We start from the raw sequence: 20,935 nt of genomic DNA on the forward strand, positions 1-20,935 counted from the left end.
TTCTTTGATTTCATGGTTCTAAGTATAGAAATAACCTTTTGATTTTAAATAGAAATCAGGGAGCCGAAGACAAGTGATAGAAGTCTTCCAAGATACCCAGGCACGACTGCGGAGTTCGGGCGGGCGCGGGGCACCGTGGGGGAGAGCTGTCTCACAAGCCTCCGCGTGCAGCCCAGTTCAGGAGAGCGGGGTCTGAGCGCAGGCTCCACTGTGAGCAGGCGCAGCCTGGGCCCAGAAGCCGATCAGCAAGATACGGAGAGCACCTCAGGGGACCCTCCTACAGACAGTCTGTCACCCAGTGTTTTTACCATTGCATTTCAAAGTTTAATTAGAGAATCGCTTTCTGATGCCTAGATGCAATTAACCCCTTTGGAGCATCCCTGGTGACACAGATGCGGCAGTGCCCACCACCGTCCTGGCATGGCAGATCTGAAGAAAACATTCCTCAAGGAGAAGAATCACTGACAAATATTTGTGGGTTTTCAAGAGAAAACTTCTTTCCCAAATGTCACACACAAAAAAACCCAATTTCTTTGCCGGTCCTCTTTCACCAATGATGCCCACACCCAAGACAGCAAAAGGCCAAGGAGAATGCAAGATGCCCTGGACTTTCTAAAGCAATTTGTTTGCTTGAATGACCTTATAAAGCAATCTTACATGTTCTTTGGCCCCTCACAGTATCCCCAAGAGGTGGATAGGAAAGGGGCTGAGATGCCCGCCTGGCTCAGAGGGCACGACTCCATGCTCCAGCTGGGAAGAACCGGGCAAAATGCAAACCCAGGGCCCAGATACAGGTTCCCCTCTTTCCACGATGCCTTTGTCCTTTATTTATGAAGCACTTACTGTGTGCTAGGACCTAAGGATTCCGCACCTCACAGGATACAGGAACTAACCCTCTAAAGGGACCCTAACCTAATGGAGGCCACAGACCCAGCCTGACTCAGGGAGCCCAGGAAGGGTCCTCAGCAGAGGCAGGGGACTAGGACATTTAAGGAGGTGCTCACTCTGAAGGGCATGCAAGTCCTGTCCCCGTTAGACAAGGCTCTGCTGATAAACATCTAAGGAGCATCTCTCTGGGGACAGCAGACCCCACTGCAGCCTGTGCCCATCCTGTGTGTAAGAGTCCCCACAACGACCGATGGCAAGCTCCTGAAGTGAAAGTCACTGAACCTTGGAGAGACACACAGGTGGGCTCCCTGCAAGCCACTATGAGCTGGCAGGGGCCAGCACAAGCCCACTCCAGCAGGCCACTGAAGTGACATTCAGACACAGAGCTAAAAACAGAATGGACATAAGGGAAGGGGTTGAGTCTGAGTGAGACCAGAGGCAGAACCCAGGACAGGCTTTTCTAGAGCTGCACTCTCCAATCCTGCAGTCACTAGCCATATGTGGCTTTTTAATTTAAATTACTTAAAAATTCAGTTGCTTAGTGGCAGTAGACATGCTTCAAGTGCTCAACAATCACAGGTGGCCAGTGACCTCCATATTGGACAGCACAGTTAGAGACCATCTCCATCATGACCCAATGTTGGAGGCACTGTAGAACAGGAGGTAAGAGAAGTTCTGACAGTGGAAGAGGAAAGGTCATCTAAAAATAAACGTCCTCAACTTCTAGCCTTACCAAGGGGATTACTTTCCAATGAAGGAGGGTGGGATGAAAGAAAGAGAAGTCAGGTATGGAGGCCTGGCCTGTGGTGAGACTCGTGCTGCATGGTCTGCTACCTGCCTCAAGGGAGTCTGCAGCCCTGGCCCAGAGCAGGGGCTCAATGCACTCCTCCAGCATGTTGGAGCAGGTCTGGGACACTGAGCACACTTTGGGAAGTGCCTGTCCAGATGCATCCCTAATTGCAATCAGCAGAGCCCAGCGCTGGTGCTACTGTTAAGGGAGGGGCTCAGGTGTGGGGAAGAGAGGGTCCAGTTTTGCATAAACCCTGAGGAAGCAGCTCAGTCGTCCAAGAAGGTGCACAGTGTGCATTCTTCGCAAGCCTGAAGGGTGGGTTCCATCACTGCCCAGGAAACCAACCCCATCAACCGAGGTCCATTTTTCTCCCCAAACCCGTGCCCTGTGCCTTACCCCTACATCCTCAGCCCTTAATTGCTTCTCTGTATTTCATGGCCCCTGTTGCGTCTGAGGACCTGGCTTCTCTCCATTCCATCATCTTTATTTTTCTTCTCAGAGCCCTGTCACTCTCTCAGCCACCTTAAAGGGGAAATAGAAAGGCGGCCGTTTTAATCTCTTCCTAAAGCAAATTCATCCTCCTTCCAGAAAAATCACAAGGCAAAAAGTGGAAGAATAAGGTGTGTGGGGGGGTCACCCTTTGTTCCAACCACACAGAGACAGGAGGGTACAGATCTGGTTTGTAACTTTTACCCAGGTGGCACTGTGATCCTGCTGCTGACGGGCTTTGAGTCTTCTCTCAGGTCCTAACATTCTTACAAATGGGATTCCCCATGGCAACATCAATGCTAGGTAGTAGAAAGACCATATTTACTTAAATAGTCCACTTCTGTTGGACAGTTAGGTTATTTCCAATTTTTCTTTTACATGTGGCAACTTGATTTACTTCTTTGGGCACAAAGCATTTCCCACATTTCAGATTATTTCTTTGGGCTGGATTCCAAAAAGTGGAATTACTGCATCAAAAGGTTTGAGTATTTTAAGGTTTCTTGATACAGATTGCCAAATTTCATTCCAAAGGGGCGGTACCAATTTATACCCCAAGCTCCTGGGTATCCATGTCCTTCTCTGCTCCCTCACCAGTCTTGAGTTTTATTTTTATCTTTCCTTGCTTCTGAGGTAAATGTGCCAACTTCTGGTTTTGCTTTGAATGCCTCTGATTATCTGGGTGCTTGATCTTTCCCCAAATCACCACAAACCTTGAAAAGCTGTCTGGGACTGGACATGCCGGTGTACCTGGTGGAGAGGTCGCCAAAGTTCCAGCAAGACTGGCAGTTTCCTCAGAAGCCCAAACTTGTTCGGCCTGCGGCTCCTGTCTAGGACACTGACCCCTGGGGTCTCCAAGCCAGTCCCATCACCTTCCAAGGGCACAGTCCTTCCCTCTCCTAATGCCACCTCTGGAATAAGAACAGTGAGTTCCGAAAGAACTCATTCAATGTATCGGTGCTTTTAAAAGAAAAAAAAAAAATCCAGCCGCCGAGATCCCTGGGGTCTCAGCGCTCCCCTCCCAGGGTTTGGACAGAGACTCATTCCAACGCGGCGGATGAAGACACAGTCCGCTGCATTGGGGATTATTAAACTGGAGGCCCGTGATTTATTTGTGAAATTCCCTGAGGAGCAAGAGAGAAGGAAAAGGGAGGGGGCAGGAAGAATATAACAGAAAGATGAAGTTGGAGGCTGAGAAACAAGTGGAGAGAAACGGTGAGACAGAAATGCAGAAAAAGTAAAAGGTAAAGAAGAAAAGGAAAAGTAGGCGGGGGCGGGCGACTTAGGGAGAGTGTGGAGGGGCATCCTCCCGCCGCCCTGAAATAGAGGACGCAGAGTGAGAGTCAGGGCCAGCAGGGCAGAGAGTCGGCCACGAGGGAGACCCCAGAAACCCAGCGGCAGGAAGCCCGGGTCGGGGGAGGCGCAGGGTCCAGCCAGCGAGCCGAGCTGCAGGGAGAAGAGGAGGCGCGGCGTCCGCAACACCCGGGACCCCCTCGGGGCCGAAACGACCGCGGGCGGCGGCCGGGTCACGAGCCTACTCGCCCCATGCCCCGTAAACGAGGGCAGCAGGAGCGATAGGCCCAGGGCCAGGAAGAAGCCCCCCAAAGTTTCTGATACAGCCGCCCACCTCTGCTCCGGGCCCTGAGGGGGCCTTGTGCAAACGCACTCACCGTCTAACCTCTCTCCCTGCGCCCTCTGCACCCCCGGCCACCCTCTTGCTCCTACCCACTCCCACCCCGCAGGGATGCGGACGGCGGCGCCGCGCTGGCCAGCTCGTGGCGATCCCAGATAGAGACGCTAGAGGGCGCGCAAGGGTCGCTGCGCCGCGCCGGGTAGGCGAAGGTCCGCCGGGAGGAGAGAGAGGAAGACCGGCCTGCGGGGCGTCGGACCCGGCGGCGGGGGCTGCGGGGCGAGAGCGCCTCCGGGGTGGCTCATGGAGGTGCCTTGCAAAGAGATGTTGCGCACGTTATTTGTGGGAATGTTTGCACCGGAACTGACTCTTCGCAAGACTGAAACAAGCCCTGGTGAAACTAAGTGAGAGATCGGGGAAAGGGAGGCAGGGGTAAGACGCCCCCACCTCCAACCCGGGTCCAAAGTGCACCCCCAAAACTGCCCAGGGGGAGAAACAGTGTGATCCCGCCAGCGCCCCCTCCACATAACAGGCATATACACACCCCTGCAACGGGGCGGGGGGAGGGGGCCAAAAAAAAAAAAAAAAGAAGAAAAAGAAAGGAAGAAAAAAAAAAAGGTTTGCACGAGGCTGAGGTGCTTGAAATGATTTTTGTGTTGCAAATTGCTATGCTTTTACTGAGGGCTGATGAAAATAAATGAAGCTTCTCTCCCTCTTTTTGCTAATAAATGAAATGAAAAAAGCACCATTATCATGCCACCTGCTTCTAATTCCTAATTGTGGTAACTTAATTCTCAGATTGTTGTTAGCTGCTTAATATCGCAGGCTGCACAAGCAAAAAAAAAAAAAAAAAATATGGAAGGCCGTTGGGGTCCCTTCAGCAGAGGAGGTAGCGGTGTGCATGCTTGGGTTTTTGTTTGGTTTCCTGACGGTTCCACCGTGAAACGTGTATCGGGAGAGATCTTTATGCTCTTCAGCTCTTCAGCAGTCCAAGGAGAGCTCAGAAGGAATAAAAGGGCTTCTGAGATGCTCAAAACTTAAACAGTCCATGAAAAGCGGTCAATGACAAGGTCGTATTTCTCCCATACGGAAATGGAATGGTGCATACTTCCTATAAAAGAAGAAAGGATTTGTTTTTGTAAACTGATTGCTACGTGCCTGCTATGACCGCGGGGACCATGCAGCTCCCTCGTGGACCTTTCGTTTGGTCCCCTGAAGGAAAACTTTTCTTGCTGCAAGTGTAAATGACAAACAAACCCTTCCCATCCTGGGAGGAGTGGCGGTGGAGGCACTGATTAAAATTTCTTCTCACCAAACAGAAATTACCAGATCCACACCAGAATTTTGCTAAAGTCCAGAGCTACATTTGGCTTCTTATTTAATTTCTGATTAAAACCAAGCTTGCTTGTGTCTAATGACCTTTCTTACTGTTGGAAAGTTCTAGAATATTGGATGTATTAAGGAGACATTGGAGGGCCTCCGAGAAGTCCAAATTAAAAAAAAAAAAAAAGCCTCTTTCTTTGGTGCAAGTGTGAAAAGTTAGAATACTTTCTTACACCCCAACACATTTTTCTTCTTTAGTTCTATGCAAACAGCCAAATACCTTAAAATAATAAGTTTAATCAGGAATAATTTTTAACTGATTGTTATATCACAAAGGTGGAAATGGCTTCTGTGGAACCAAATGAAATCAATTTAATACTTATTGCTGTGGCCTCCTGGCTTCTGGGTTTCTGGGTTTGCAGCAGGGATTCCTCCTCTGTGAGTGGGCATGGAAATACCTTGGAAATGTGGGCCAACTTGCCTCAAAGCCAGTTTGGGACCTGTGGGAGAAAGCAGCCAGACTCCCATCCTGTGAGTGTGGCCGCGATGGCCTGTTGATGATAAAATCCTGTTTAAGCTAATGAGAGCCAGGTCTAGCTCTCCCCAGAAGGACAGCCTGCATGAGGAGAGAGCGGGATGCAGCCCTGTCTGAAATGTGAACAAAGTTCACAAAGGAGACACACAGATCTCAGCAACCGGGAGTCAGCCCTGAATCCAGAAAAAAAAAAAGAAAGAAAACACTTGTGAATGAGACGCAGCAAGCACTCAATGGAGGTGGAGCAGCAGGTGCTGTTTAAATAACCAAAATAAGGTTGCAAGCAACAGATCCGATGTTTGCTGGGTTCTTTCCTACACTGCATGACATTAGAAAGAGAGTGTGTAAAAATACAAGCCTGCATCTGCAGGCAAAGCTAGGCGGAGGGTAGGAGGTGCGGCAAATGAACCCCAAATTTGGGAAAATGTGCAGAAGCTTTGCTCTTTAAATCCTCCAGAACAGAAAGTGGAAAATATGTGTGTCTGGGTTACAGTGAGGAAAGATAGATGAAACATTGAATGCTAATGTGTATCATGATCAACCTAGAGTGCCTTATTTACATCTTAAGCTATTTGTTGCTGATTTTCCATGCAACTGTTTTGTACCGGAATTCTCAAAGCTGAGCCAGAAGCATGTAAATGACCCTGTGCAGCGTTTCTTGTGTCTTCTGGAAGATGCAGACACGCACGCACACGCACACACGGCTGATCCCACATCTGTGCACGCAGGCAGTGTGTACCCCCCTTTATCTGTACAAATCTCTGCCATCTCTATATTCCCAATCACAGGAGAATCTATGTATTTATTTCTCTCTTGAACTTGACTGTGAAACACAAGTCAACACTCTTAAATGTCATCTTTTAATACCTCATATAAAAGGCAAACTTTTCCTAGCATTCTTTCCTCCGATCCTATTTAATGAACTCCCCCGAATGCTCCCTGTACCCAGTTTCATCTGTAAAGCTAAAGCATAATATTAAAAAAAAATTTAGTATTAAAAAATGAAAGGAAAAAAGCAGGGGAAATATTTTGAAAGTCAATTAAAATTTTGTGTACGTTTTCATTTTTTAATGATAAATTAAGTTACTAATTTTGTCCGTGCTCTTTGTAGACACTGCAGGTTTAATTGCTAATTGTTAACTGCGAATGAATACATTTGCATATTAATTAGCTCCCAATTTACATTTTTAATTTGCTTCCTTCAAAAGGTGCAAGATAAAAGGTCGTGTTATTTTAAATAATTTATGCTTTATTGCATGAAATACGCTAATATGAAATGTGCCTACTAATTTTAACCCCTTTTCTAAGAAGGAAAATGAATACCATTAAGCAGGCAGAGCCGGTGGTGTTTTGAAAACCAGCATTATGCCATGTCGTACCTCAGCGACAGAACCTCTTTTCTGCAGCCTCCTTGGGCTGAAAAAATGAGTGTATTCTTTCCTTTACCATCAGTTTAAAAAGTGATAATATATTTGAAGAACAAAACAGTTATGGGGGGTGCTGATCAGCGCTTTATCCAGGGAAAGACTCACAAAATGAGTCTTGTTTTCTGGTAAATACTGCCAGCACATGGAAGCCCTGAGCAGTGGAGAACCATCCTCCAAAAGCGGCTGCGCCCCCCACCCCCCGCAGCCTCCGCCCCTAAGCTCTGCTGCTCCTCATTTCCCTCCAGGCTCTGGTTCCGAGGGCCTCACCCCTGCTTCTGGAAAACCCACCCCGAGTTTTAACAGGACAGAGTTTGCTCTTTGCCAGTAGCTGACCAAAGAATTCTCAGACTGTCATTTTCACTCCTCACCTGTCAATCAGCCTGACCATAAGAAAATAAAGCCTGATTGTTAAAGCAGGGGGGTGTTGATCCATCGTGGCTTGGAGCAGGAGAACGCTCACTCTGGGAAGGGGCTCACAGATTCTCGTGGATGTTGACCATTGTTGACAGAAACATCTCCTTTTATTTTAGTCCTCTTTTTCTTTTGTGTGATGTTGTTTTTAGCCATACCCACTAAAATGCTGCAAATATTTCAGAGAGCCTTTGTAATAATTTTTCTAAATAAGCACGCATTAAATTTTTTAAAAGCGGGGGGGGGGTGGCGATGAGAAATAGAAAATAGGATTGTAGAAAACTGTATGAACAATCTGGAGGAAATAGAAACCCGTCACTTTGCTCCTGGGTAAGTGCCGAGCCTCATCCCTTTTCTTTCTGCTTTTTCTTTTCTTGTGATGGGAACCTTGTAGGTGAGGGCCACATAGAATAAAATCATGCTTCCAGGCGTTTGGATCTGGAGAGCTGCAGGCCAGCAGCCTGGGTAGCCTCCCTGCACAGATCCAGGCTCCGACCCAAACTCTCCCATTATGACATCAAAGCGCAGCCTTCCAGCCCCTGTGGGATGGGACGCACAGAACGTCCAGGGGTGGAGGCTCCTCAGCCTTAGCCTGGCTCTTTGGAAGTGTCAGCAGCAGAACTGAGTCGGCTATTCACCAGCAGACTGATCTTCCCAGGCAATTAGGATTTTCAGATAGAAAGGTTTCCTTCTGCTCCGAGGCACATCAGCAGGAGGAGAGCTCATGGTAGATGCAACCTCGGCCGCTCGCCCACCTGAAGGTGGGTGAACAAGAGACAAGGGGCTGCGGTGTCATTGTGCATGATTCCAATCTCGTCCAGACACCCAAGCCATCCAAAATAATTAGCTGATGACCACATCTGCCTCACAGTGCAGGGGCTAGGCATGGGCATGGGGAAGGCAGCCCCTTTTGTGGAGCACAGGGGATAGACGGGTAAAAACAGGACGCGCAGGTTTCATCTGCAGCGAGGATCTGGGCTCTGATTCAGCTGCGCGTTGACACTGCTGTAAATTCGCCCGCGTGGACATGCTGATGGAAGACGGGCCCTCCCTGCATTATCTCCACACAGGAGTCTCCTGCCTTTGCGTCTCTGAGGTGGAGGTTTCTCGTATTTCATATGCTCCATCCCTCCTGTAAATCAGGGGTTGACTGTGATTCTTTCAGAGTGATGGAAATAGGAACCCAGGACTTTTCTTCTTGAAGAATCGCTTGAAAGTTGCAAAGGGTGAGGAGGGAGGGACTTTATGAAATCCAACCGCACTGCTTTCATTGAGCTGTGTGTGTGTGTGTGTGTGTGCACGGGCACACACATGTGTTAAAAACACGTTTGATTCAAAGGTTTGAAAGTCCTGGCACACTTTAATTAATAAAGCCACTTAGGACGGGTGCAAATCATGCACTCGGAGATCTGCACGCTGGCCCGGCCGTGCTGACATCCAGCCTGGTTTGTTTAGTGTGATAGTCAAAACATTTTTTCTTCTCTCGGGTCATGTTGATCCGTAGAATAATTTGAATTCTCAAGCTGTTATCCATACATCATTCCCAATGGCATCCAAATGAAAGGGAACAATTTCATATTCTATAACCAAGCACGCAACAGGCAGGAGGGAGGGCGAGGGACTGGGGTCTGAGCCCCGAGCCCGCCAGGCCCCACCCGCGCCAGCCACATGGTGGCCTCCCCTGCAGATTCTCTCCGGGCTGGCCAGTCTTCTCCATGTTCAGACGCAGGGCCCCCGCCCTCTCTGTCTGCCTCTTAAAAGGAAATCTTTCTTTCTGGAAAATTCCAACATGTTTGACAGATTTATTCCAGTGGGACTCTTCACTCCCCATTTTAAAGGAAACCACTTCTGGGGTGCACAGAGCAATCCTATATGTGCTATAGAAAGCCAGCCTGTTTCCTTCCTTTTAATTTTTTTCCCTCTAACAGGAGAGGGTTTGAAGAATTGCTTCTGCCATGGATACCAGAGAAGGGAATTTTAAGTAGGCAGAATGTAATCACCCAAATTGGAATTCAGCCAGGACACTGTGGGGGCAATTATTCCTCCTCGCGTGCTAAATACCAGGGGAGCGTCGATGACCTGCGGTCCTGCACCCCCATTCAAGCGGTGGGGCTCCCAGGAGCAGGAAGCCCAGAGCTCACCTCCCATCTCCAGGCTCATGCTCATCTCCAACCTGCCCTGGGCCCGGTTTCTGAAATTCAAAGGTTTAAAGCCGAGGTGGGAACTGAATGTTTGAAGTCACAGCTCCATCTACAGAGTGCTCCCCTCTCCTGGGCCCCAAGTCAAGCGCTCCCATATCCCGCATGGTGTGGCCAGCCTTCCAGACTCCAGGGAGGCTGTGGGTGTCTTCTCCACTCCCTTGGCCAAAACTGAGGACCTGCTCCAGATCAGGTGCCCAGGCTCCAACCCCACCAGACCCCAGACTCCAGACCCCAGCTATCTCTGTGACGGAAACTGCACTAGAACGGGCTGATGCTTTCTCATGGAACAGATTTCTCCTCGGAGGCCAGGGCTGGGGGTTTTAAAAATATTTCTTTAGTTGTAGATGGACACAATACTTTTATTTTTATTTTTTTATGTGGTGCTGGGGATCGAACCCAGTGCCACACGCATGCTAGGCCAGTGCTCTACCACTGAGCTACATCCCCACCCCCAGGGCTGCGTTTTGAAGTAGTTTTTCCATATCATAAATAGGGCTGTAGCAAACATGCCTGATATGTTTATCTTTGCACACTTTTCTGATTATGTCCTTAAAATAATTTCCTAGCAATGAAGTTGTTGTTTTATAAAACAATATACAATCAAGTAGGGTCTACCGGTCAGTCGTTTTTGAGGGTGCCTTTGGGAGAGTGGCTCTTTTAAAGGGTCCACCCGAGCTGGCCACATGGTGGGCTCATGTTGACACGGGCAGGTTAAAGTAAAAGTGCTCCTGGTCCATCTTCCATGAGGATCCCAGCCTGGGGAATTCACAGTGACTGGGACACCCACTGACCCCTGACTATCCCAGCTGTGTCCCACTGTGGGTTTTGTGAATCCGTAAGTGCCTCTGGCTAAGGCCAGGAAGGGCTTATGCACCTCTATAACCCAGGACCTCACATGGGGTGCTGCCGGTGGAAATGGGTCTGAGATGCTCGTGTTGGGCTGTGTGGGTTGGGTTCTTCCAGGGGACATGCTCCTGTGAGCAGAGTCGGTGGGCAAGTAGAAATGGACCACCCAACTCCTCTCCTATTGCACACTGGATGCGGTGAGAAGAGCAGCGTCTCCTAGCGTCACCCGCCACCTCCCGTGTCCCTCTAAAGGGCAGAACTAACTGCAGCTGTGGTCAGGAACACGGGCCAGGTGCATTGGCAGATGCCAGTTCAACCACGTCTGACCTTCTGATTCCTCTGGGTGGCAGTCCTGGGCCTGACCAGGGGGGCCAGACCAGACAAAGTTCTCACCAGCAGCTGCGGGAGGGAAAGGAAGGTAGTATGTAGAGTTTTTCATAAAGCAGAATCCGTTCAATTTGGAGGGCTGTCTTTTCTTTGGAGATGATGTCATTTCTACTTTCCTTGCTGCTAAAACATCCTTTTGTTTGGGAAGCACTGGTGACATTCCGCAGAAAGTGACTTTTTTTCCTGTCTGCATTTTGGACTTGACAAAATTCAAAAGCTGGCAATTCTCTATCTGTCCCCCTCCCCCCAACTTTGTCTCAGATTTCCCCAGTTCATCAAGATAAGGTCTGAGAAGGAATGTCTGAGGGCCACGGCTTCCCTGGGACTCCTGACCCAACACCCAGGGCTAACCGTCCATTACAGATCCAGGAGGAAAAGTGCAGGCCCCCCCTCCGCCCCCTCCCCCCCCCCCCCCGCCGCATAAAACTGCCTGCTCTTACTTTTGAGCAATGCAAAGAATAAAACGAGTCTCTATTTTTTAGAGCAAAAGTGTGATCACTTCTAACCATGGTTCCTCACAGTAGTGACTCGGGGCTCACCCCCACTCCCCATCTTTGCACCCCTCCTGTCACCTCCCATCCTCCTTAACTCCTTTTCGACATCCATCTTATGAGTCCCCTGTGGCTCCTGAGCGTCTCTAAAAGTCAAATCTGTCCCTAAAGAGGGACATCTGTCAAGGTCAGGGAAGTTCAGAAGGGACGGCTCTGAGAGCCCAGTGAGCGACACCACCTTCTGGGCCTGTGGTTTTAGTGCCTGGCCTTCGGATCTCGGTGGCTGCCATTCCTGAGTGTCTGGGAGAATCGGGGCCCCAGTCACGGCCTGTGTGTGACCGAAGACCGAGAGAAGGTAGAGGTGGTCCTTGCAGGAGCAATGGCTGAGACGTGCTCTGAGAAGCACAGGAGGCTCTGTGCTTCCCCCACACGGGCTCATTCTGTGACCAGGGCACAAGGTGTGGCTCTGAAGGCTGTGGCATCCAAGGCTTTTGAACCAAAGCCCGAGGGTGCTCTAGGGACAGGCGGTGACACCAGTGTGGAAGGCAAGTCCACACAGGGACTTGTGGTGGACTGAATGGTGGCCCTCAGAAAGCTACGTCCACATCCTGACTCCTGGCACCTGTGCACGTGACCTTGTTAGTAAAGGGCCTTTGCAGGTGTCCTCCAGGGAAGGGTCTCAAGATGAGATCATCCTGGGTCATCCAGGTGGCCCTGAATCCAGCAAAGAGGAGAGACCCAGACGCAGGAAGAAGCCATGGCGGGGGGCAGGGACTCGGGGTGGAGCACCCCCTGCCTGCTCCAGCTCTGGCTTTGTCCCCAGCAGGGCAGAAACGAGGCAGAACTGCAGGGAGGGGTCGCCCAAGGCCAGGCGTCCCCAGAAGCTGGGCTGGGGGAGAAACTCTGCTGCCTTGGGCCACCCCACCTGTGGACAGAAAGGGGCTTTCGCCATTCTAGGAGACTGGGATCGTCCCAAGTGGTGGCTGGCAGGGAGAGTCGGGGATGAGAGCAACGGGGTGGTCAGCAGCACCCAGACCCCCTTCCCCCATGGAGCTCCAGACCCCTGAACTCTGAGAAGCAAAGTCACATCTCGGGATGGTGAAGAGGCTCGGAGACCGGCCCAGGAGCACCGCTGAACAGCCACTCCTAACCTGGAAACAGGAGCTGCCCAGCAGCGGGGGATCACAAACGCTCTAGGACCACGGCTGCCAGCACAGAGGCCACCGCGGTTGCTGCATGACGGATGACTAATGGAAACAGCCATGACAAACCAGAGACAGGACGCAGGCCCGGGCCTGGTCGGCAGGAGCACGAATTCTGCTCAGATGGAGCCGACAGAGAGGCTCACTGGTGGGTCATCACTGGGTGGGGATGTTTTTCTTTTGTTATTTTTTTCTTCTGTCTATCCTTTGTAATTATTTTCTACAAGGGAATTTATGATTAAATAACATTTTAAGGTTTTCCTTCTATAAGATCCTGTGGTGAAGTTGAAATTTAATCTTTTAAAGTGACATCGTACAAAATCATCAGCCAAGTGACCTGCCTACCCAGGAAGCCTCTAACGCTGCCAGGGGAAAGTGGATGACATCAGTTCCTACGAGAACAACTGGGCAGTGTCTATTAAAATTTAAACTGTGCGTACCCTTTGATCAGCAATTTCACAGCATCTATCTTAGGGAAGTTCTCTAATGTGCACACAAATTGCGTGTACAAAGTTTTGTTGAAACATTGTTTAGAGTAGAAAAAAATGGAAGTAAATGTTCATGGATAGAGGAAGGATTAAATAAATTATGCTTATTTCTGTTGTGAAATACTACATAACCATTAAAAATAAGATAGAAATTAAAACTTCACTGAGATTCCATTTCACTCCAGCCAGAATGGCAATTATCAAGAATATAAGTGTTGGTGAGGATGTGGGGGAAAAGGTACACTTATACATTGCTGGTGAGACTGTAAATTGGTGCAACCACTCTGGAAAGCAGTATACAGATTCCTCACAAAACTTGAAATGGAACCACCATTTGACCCAGTTATCCCACTCCTCAGCATATACCCAAAGGACTTAAAATCAGCACACTACAGTGACACGGCCACATCAATATTTATAGCAGCTCAATTCACAGCAGCCAAGCTATGGAATCAACCTAAATGCCCTTCAAAAGATGAATGGATAAAAAAAAATATGGTACATATACACAATGGAATATTACTCAGCCCTAAAGAAGAATGAAATTATGACATTTGCCAGTAAATGGATGGAACTGGAGACTATCATGCTAAGTGAAATAAGCCAATCCCCAAAAGCCAAAGGCCTAATGTTCTCTGATATGCAGATGCTAACACATAATAAGTGGAAGGGAAGAATAGAAGTTCATTGCATTAGACAAAAGGGAATGAGGGAAGGGAGGGGAGATGGGAAGAGGGAAGACAGTGGAATGAATCAGATGTGACTTTCCTCTGTTCACATATGAATACACACCAGTGAAACCCACTTCATGTACAATCACAAGGATGGGAAGTTATACCCCATGTGTGTATGATATGTCAAAATACACTTCGCTGTCATGTGATTCTAAAAAGAACAAAAAAATAGGCAGAGAGATACAGGGGTGTGTGTGTGTGTGTGTGTGTGTGTGTGTGTGTGTAAATGTATACATATGCCAACATGGAAAGATTTTTGAGATGTGATTTAAAAAAAAACAGAAAAGCAGCAATTTGCACAACAGTAGGTCATATGATCTTGGCTATGGGAAAATAACCAACCAATGTACTTTTACACAAATACACAGGTGAATACTTACTGCTTAGATAAGGGGTAAGTGGGTGTGTTGAGTCCCCCCAGGTCCCCTCTTGTGAGGACGTTAACCATGATCACCTTAAGGCCACCTGGCTGATCCCGAGTGCTCTCCCTGTCTCGGGAGTCTTAGTACCTCTGCACCTTGCTTCTGTGTCACTCTGCTGTGGCCAGGGCGGGAGCTGGTTCTGGGTGGGGGTGCAGACTGGACCTTCTTGTCTCTATAGCTTCGTGATGTTTGAATAACATACGTTAAAAGCACCGCCGTGATTAGTTTACTAGAATAAACAAGCAGGAGGAATAGAGGACTTGGAGGCCATTGTGCACCTTCAGGGCAGGACTGAGTCCCTGTGGTGTGGTCCCAGGTCCCCTCCTCTCTGGGCTCCTAGTGTCCTGGGGCTGGGATGTGGCTGCACCTGAATTTGGGACTCCAACAGTCCTCAGTCCTCTGCTTGTGATGACAAAGGAAGAGATGACTGTCCCTCCCTCCTGCGGACCTCGAAGGCAGGGCTGGGGGCCCAGCACCGGGCTCTGCTGGCCAAGTGCGCAGACCCTGAAGGCCTGTCTACCCGGAGCGCAGCGTCCCCCCAGCCGACTTCCACAGTCCCCTGAGTGAAGACCTTCCCAGGCTCCTCGGGAGGAATTTTTTAGTATCTTCTCCGTAATAACCAGAAGGTGTTTAATAAACATGATATGCAGCAGTTGCTAAGAGAATCTGATTTATGTACAAAGCAATGCAGAGCCTCGGTGCGTCAGGGTTGCGCCCTTTTATTTGACTGTGAATCCTGATGTTCTGATGGAAGCCATCGGCTGCACTTTATTTATCATCAGCTTACGGCGCGGATGGCTGTATCGTAGGTGCCTCTCAAATTACATAGCAAATCTTGTTGTCTCCTTAGGCAAATAAGAGACCCACATCATAAGCTTTAATTGTGATGCAGGTCACTGTCAAGGGTGAAATATCTCCCAGGCCCTCTGATCAGCGGAATCACATATGACTTAAGCCCAGGCCAGGGCCACAGCCACGGCACCTGAGGACAGCTCAGAAAGCATCCAATAAATAAATGTCTGAGGAAATTGACATTAAGGAAGATCTCATTACAGAAAAGCAATTTAATTTTTCTGCATTTGTGTTGAAGAGTTCACCACCAAGTTCAGAGCGCTGGGCCTGGGGAGCTTTCTGATGTCAAAGCGAGTCCTGAACAGATTCTGGGGAGGGGGAGGCCAGCAGGAAGCCTCATCCATGGCTGAGAGGGAACCAGAGCAGGTGCGGAGGCCGGGTCTCCAGAGGCCGGGTCTCCAGAGGCCAGGTCCCCAGACCCCAGGTGAGGGGCAGCCTTCCTCCTTTGCGGAGGCTGCCATCAGCTGAAAACGAGGAGCGATTCCTGCACCACGTCTAAAGGACCCCCAGGAGAAACCCCACACAGAGGGTCCCAGAGGTCCCCAGACACCTCTCTGCACCCTTCTTTCCATCACCATCAATGGCGAGGCATGGGATCCAGGCAGCCTGTGGCCCAGCGCCCTCCTCCATCTCTGTGACCTGGCCCTCCAGTTCTGCAGAAGTCAGCCCCAGGGCCTCCAAGTGGCCCCTTCTCATCCAGGCTCAGGTCAGAACCCAATCAGCTGGTCGTCCCTCCGAGGGGCTGCGTGCGCCCGGCCAGCGCTGGGGTGCAGGCGAGCCCGGGCCACACGGCCGGCACCTGCAGGGGTCAGCCCATGCCGGCCAGGCCACAGTCTCCACTGGGCCCTGCCGCGGGTCTGCAGGTGTGAGTGTGACCCAGACCGGTCGGACAGAGCCCAGAGATTCACCAGGAAAGACGAACAAACAAGAAAAGAGGTGGAAGTTGGGACAGCTGCTGGGGACGAAGCCAAAGCCATGGAGACAGAGGACGAGGACCCCAGGGGTGGTGGAGAGACCCTGGAGACCTGCAGGTCAGGGAGAGGGTCTTGTCATGTAGAGACGGGGTCATGCTGGCTGCACAGCGGCAGGTGCCACCTGGCTGCTGCAGCTTCGTGCCCTCTGGGGAGCCAGCGTGGGCTCCAAACCTGGGATGCAGAGCAGAGCACAGGTGCGAATCACAGGCGTCGTCAAGTGTGAACAGTGGCTGCGCCCTCCCTCTGGCTCCACACCTCTGCTCTGCCTGAAGGCGTGCTCTGTCTTACCCCGGAAATGTCCACAACCAGGGTCACAGCAGAGCCAGGCTGCCCTCAGAGCCCGCAGGACACATCTGTGCAAATAGAAAGCAGCAGCCCTTTCTTCATCGGCTGAACACAGGCTGGGGCAGCTTCTCCCACACTGCACATCCCCACCCAACTGCCTGTGTAGCTTGTGCTGTGGACAACCTGGTCCACTGCACACAGCAATCCTAGATAAGGAGATCCTCTGACATCTGAACTATGCTTCCCTCCTCTCCCCTCCTCTGCTGAACAACTCCTGGGCTCTTTCCTACAGATGGACCTTTACAAAAGCTGTCTCTCTTGTTCTCTCTTCTTCTCAGCTTACTGATGTTTAAATCCTGATTCCAGGCACCCAACCCATCCAAGTGGCAAAAATCCTTCCTCAGATCATCCTGTAATGGCTCTTGCTTGTCTCTGTTCCCATCTCCACTCAGTGGGGACAGCAATCTTTTTGTTGTTGTTGTTTATTTTTGAGTTGTAGTTGGACACAAGACCTTTATTTCACTTATTTATTTTTATGTGGTGCTGAGGATTGAACCCAGGGTCTCGAACATGCGAGGCGAGTGCTCTACTGCTGAGCCACAGTCCCAACCCCAGTGGTGACAGCGATCTTTAAAAGATGAAAATCCCATCATAACACTCCCTTGCCTAAAAGCCAGTCCAAACCTTCCTGTCTACGTACATCAGACAGACCCTGCTCAGAATGGATACAGATCAAATCCTCAGTGTCCACAGTCACCTCATCTGCCTCAACTTGTGTCACTTCCTCATCACCATCACTCTGACCCCTTTCCTGGCCTTCATTTGAATTTTCAAATTTACAACTTTATGCCCCAGGGCCTTTGTATGTGCTTTTTCTCTGCCTTGAAGACAGAAGAAATGTCCCTGAAATGTTAGACCAGCTGATGATAAATAATGTATGCTGCTGACACTGGTCTAGAGCTTTTTGTGACTTCATTTATTTGATCTCCACCCTGAACCTGTGAGGGGGATGCTGCTGGTCTCCCCAATTTAAAGACTGGGAGGCCCCAGGAGGCTTGTTAAGTAAAAAGTGCAGGAGGCCATTGTTTCAGACCACACCCTCCACCAGGCCCCAAGACTGCACATCCAAACAGTCACATGGGGGCTGGGGGATGGCTCAGTTGGTAGCGTGCCAGCCTCAGATGCACAAGGCCCTGGGTTCAGCCCCAGCACCAAAAAGAGAAAAAAGCACCAAACAGTCACACGGAGGAAGGCCCCCACATGCTGCTTCAGGGACTCACACATCAGCAAGACACGGCAATCCTAGACACTCATCCCCCAGCAGTGGAGGGCTACGTACATCAGACAGACCCTGCTCAATCCCAAGAATCCAATAGACCCCAACACAGTGATACTGGGTGACGCCAACATCTCACCCACTGGGTAGACCCTCCAACAACAGCTCAATAAAGAAGTTATAGATCTAACTAATAAATCAATGATTTAGACTTAACAGACACATATAGAACAGGTCATCCGTCAATGAGCAAATACACTTTCTTCTCAGCAGCACACGGATCCTTCTCTAAAATAGAGCATATCTTATGCCACAAAGAACTCCCAGCAAATACAAAAAAAAAAAAAAAAAAAAAAAAAAACGAAAGAAAGAAAAAATACTACTCTTCATTCTATCAGATCATAAAGGAACGAAATTGGAAATAAAAATAAAATAAAAAATAGAAGCTACTCCAACACCTGGAGACTAAATAATATGCTATAGGATGATGAATGGATAGTAGAAGAAATCAGGAATGAAATAAAATACTTAGAGGTGAATGAGAAGAATGATACAACATATCACATATCTGGGTCACTATGAGGACAGTTCTAAGAGGAAAGTTTATTGCACTGAGTGCATTTTAAAAGAATAGAAATTTCACCAAATTAATAATCTAACATTACATTTCAAAGCCCTAGGGGAAAAAAACAAATCAACATCAAAAGTAGTAGGAGACAGGAAATAGTTAAAATTAGAGCTGAAATCAATAAAACTGAAACCAAAAAAAAAGAAAAACTCAAAAAAATCAACAAAATGACAAGTTGGTTCTTTGAAAAATAAATAAAATTGATAAACCCTGGTCATGCCGATGAACAAAAAAAGAAAGAAAACACTCAAGTTTCTAAAATTGGTGAAGAAAAAGGAAATATCACAATGAACACTACTGAAATAAGGACAATAATCAGAAACTCTTTTGAAAAATGTATCCTCCAACAAAATAGAAAATCATGAAGACACCAACAGATTTCTAGAGATATATGGCCTACCCAAATTGAATTAGGAGGACATAGAAAATTTAAACAGATCAATTTCAAGCAATGAAATTGAAGACACCATCAAAAGCCTATCAAGAAAGAAAGCCCAGGACCAGATGGATTCTCAGCTGAGAGAAGAACTAACTAACCCTTCTCAAATGATCCCATGAAATAGAAAAGGAGAGAATCCTTCCAAACTCATTCTATAAAGCCAGTATCTCCCTGATACCAAAACCAGACAAAGACACATCAAGGAAAGAAAAACTTCAGACCAATATCCCTGATGAACATAGATGCAAAAATTCTCAATAAAATTCTGGCAAACTGCATACAAATGGGGTCCCAGATGAAATGGGGTTCATTCCAGGAATGCAAGGTTGGTTCAACATACAGAAATCAATAAACGTGATTCATCACATCGATAGACTTAAAGAATCATATGATTATCTCAGTAGATGCAGAAAAAGCACTTGACAAAATACAGCATCGTTCATGTTCAAAACACTGGAAAAACTAGGGGTGGCAGGAACACACCTCAGCATTGTAAAGGCTATCTATGACAAACCCAAAGCCAACATCATTCTAAATGGAGAAAGATTGAAAGCATTCCTTCTAAAAACTGGAACAAGACAGGGATGCCCTCTTTCACCACTTCTATTTAACACAGTCCTGGAAACTCTAGCCAGAGCAATTAGGAAAAAAAGAAAAGAAAAGAAAAGGAGGAGGGGAAGGAGGAGGAAGGGGAGGAAGAAGAAAACCAATTAAAGGGATACAATTAGGAAAAGGAGGGCTTAAACTGTCTCTATTTGTCAATGACATGATTCTCTATTTAGGAGACCCCAAAAAACCCCACCAGAAAGCTTCTAGAACTCATAAATGAATTCAGCAAAGTAGCAGGATATAAAATTAACACCCATAAATCAAGTGCATTTCTATACCTCAATGATGAACCCTCAGTAAGAGAAATTAGGAAAACTACCCCATTCACAATAGCCTCAAAAAATTGAAATAAAACAAAATACTTGGGAATCAATCTAACAAATGAGGTGAAAGAGCTCTGCAATAAAAGTACAGAACACTGAAGAAAGAAATTGAAGAAGACTTCAGAAAATGAAAAGATCTCTCATGTTCTTGGATACATAGGATCAATGTTGTCAAAATGGCCCTACTACTAAAAGTGCTATGCAGATTTAATACAAGTACTATTAAAAGTCCAATGAATGTGTATCAAGAATTGTAATGCAAAAGAGTACATGTATAAAGGCATAAATTGGCATGAACATACTTTATATACAGAGATATGAAAGACTGTGCTCTATATGTGTAATAAGAATCGTAATGCTTTCCACTGCTGTAGTGTATTAAAAAAATAAAATCAATAAAAGATTAAAAAAAGAATAACAGAAAAAAAGTCCAATGATGTTCTTCATGGAAATAGAAAAATCAATCATGAAATTCATTTGGAAAAACAAGAGGCCCAGAATAGTCAAAGCAATCCTCAGTGAGAAAAGTAAGTGGGAGGCATCACAATACCAGACATTAAATTACACTCCAGAGCTATAGTAACAAAAATGGCAAGGTATTGGAACAGAAAACAGACAGGAAGACCAGGGTACAGAATAGAGGGCACAGAGACACCCACATACATACAGTTCTGTGCTAGACAGAGGTGCCATAAACACAGGTTGGAGAGAAGAAAGCCTCTTCAACAAATGGTGCTGGGAAAACTGGAAATCCACGTGTAGCAGAATGAAACTGAACCCTCTCTCTCACCCTGAACAAAACTCAACTCAAAGTGGACCAGAGACTCCACACTTACTAGAAGAAAATGTAGGCCCAACTCTCCACCATGTTGGCTCAGGAACTGACTTCCTCAACAAGACCCCTAAAGTGCAAGAAGTAAAATCAAATATCAATAAATGGGACGGATTCAAACTAAAAATCTTCTTCTCAGCAAAGGAAACAATCTGTAAAGTGAAGAGAGCACCTACAGAATGGGAGAAAATCTTTACCACCTACACCTCAGGTAGAGCACTAATCTCCAGGATGTACACAGAACTCAAAAAACGTAACACCAAAAAACCAAATAACCCAAAGGGCAAAGGAACTGAACAGGCACTTCCCAGAAGAAGAAATACAAATGGCTAACAAATATAGGAAAACATGTTCAACATCTCTAGCAATTAGAGAAATGCAAATTTAACCACACTGATCCCATCTTACCGTAGTCAGAATGGCAATTATCAAGAAAACAGCAACAATAAATGTTAG

At 47.7% G+C, this 20,935-nt stretch overlaps 1 long non-coding RNA gene across 1 annotated transcript in view; it reads right to left on the reverse strand.

The window, feature by feature from the left end:
• Nucleotides 1-20,935, reverse strand: part of LOC124090133 (uncharacterized) — an 89,904-nt gene that overhangs the window by 20,933 nt on the left and 48,036 nt on the right. The window lies entirely within an intron of this gene.

Source organism: Marmota monax, unplaced genomic scaffold, assembly GCF_021218885.2.
Source record: "Marmota monax isolate L192 unplaced genomic scaffold, Marmota_monax_Labrador192_F-V1.1 WCK01_AAM20220418_F8-fsc00017, whole genome shotgun sequence".
NCBI classification, from domain to species: Eukaryota; Metazoa; Chordata; class Mammalia; order Rodentia; family Sciuridae; genus Marmota; species Marmota monax.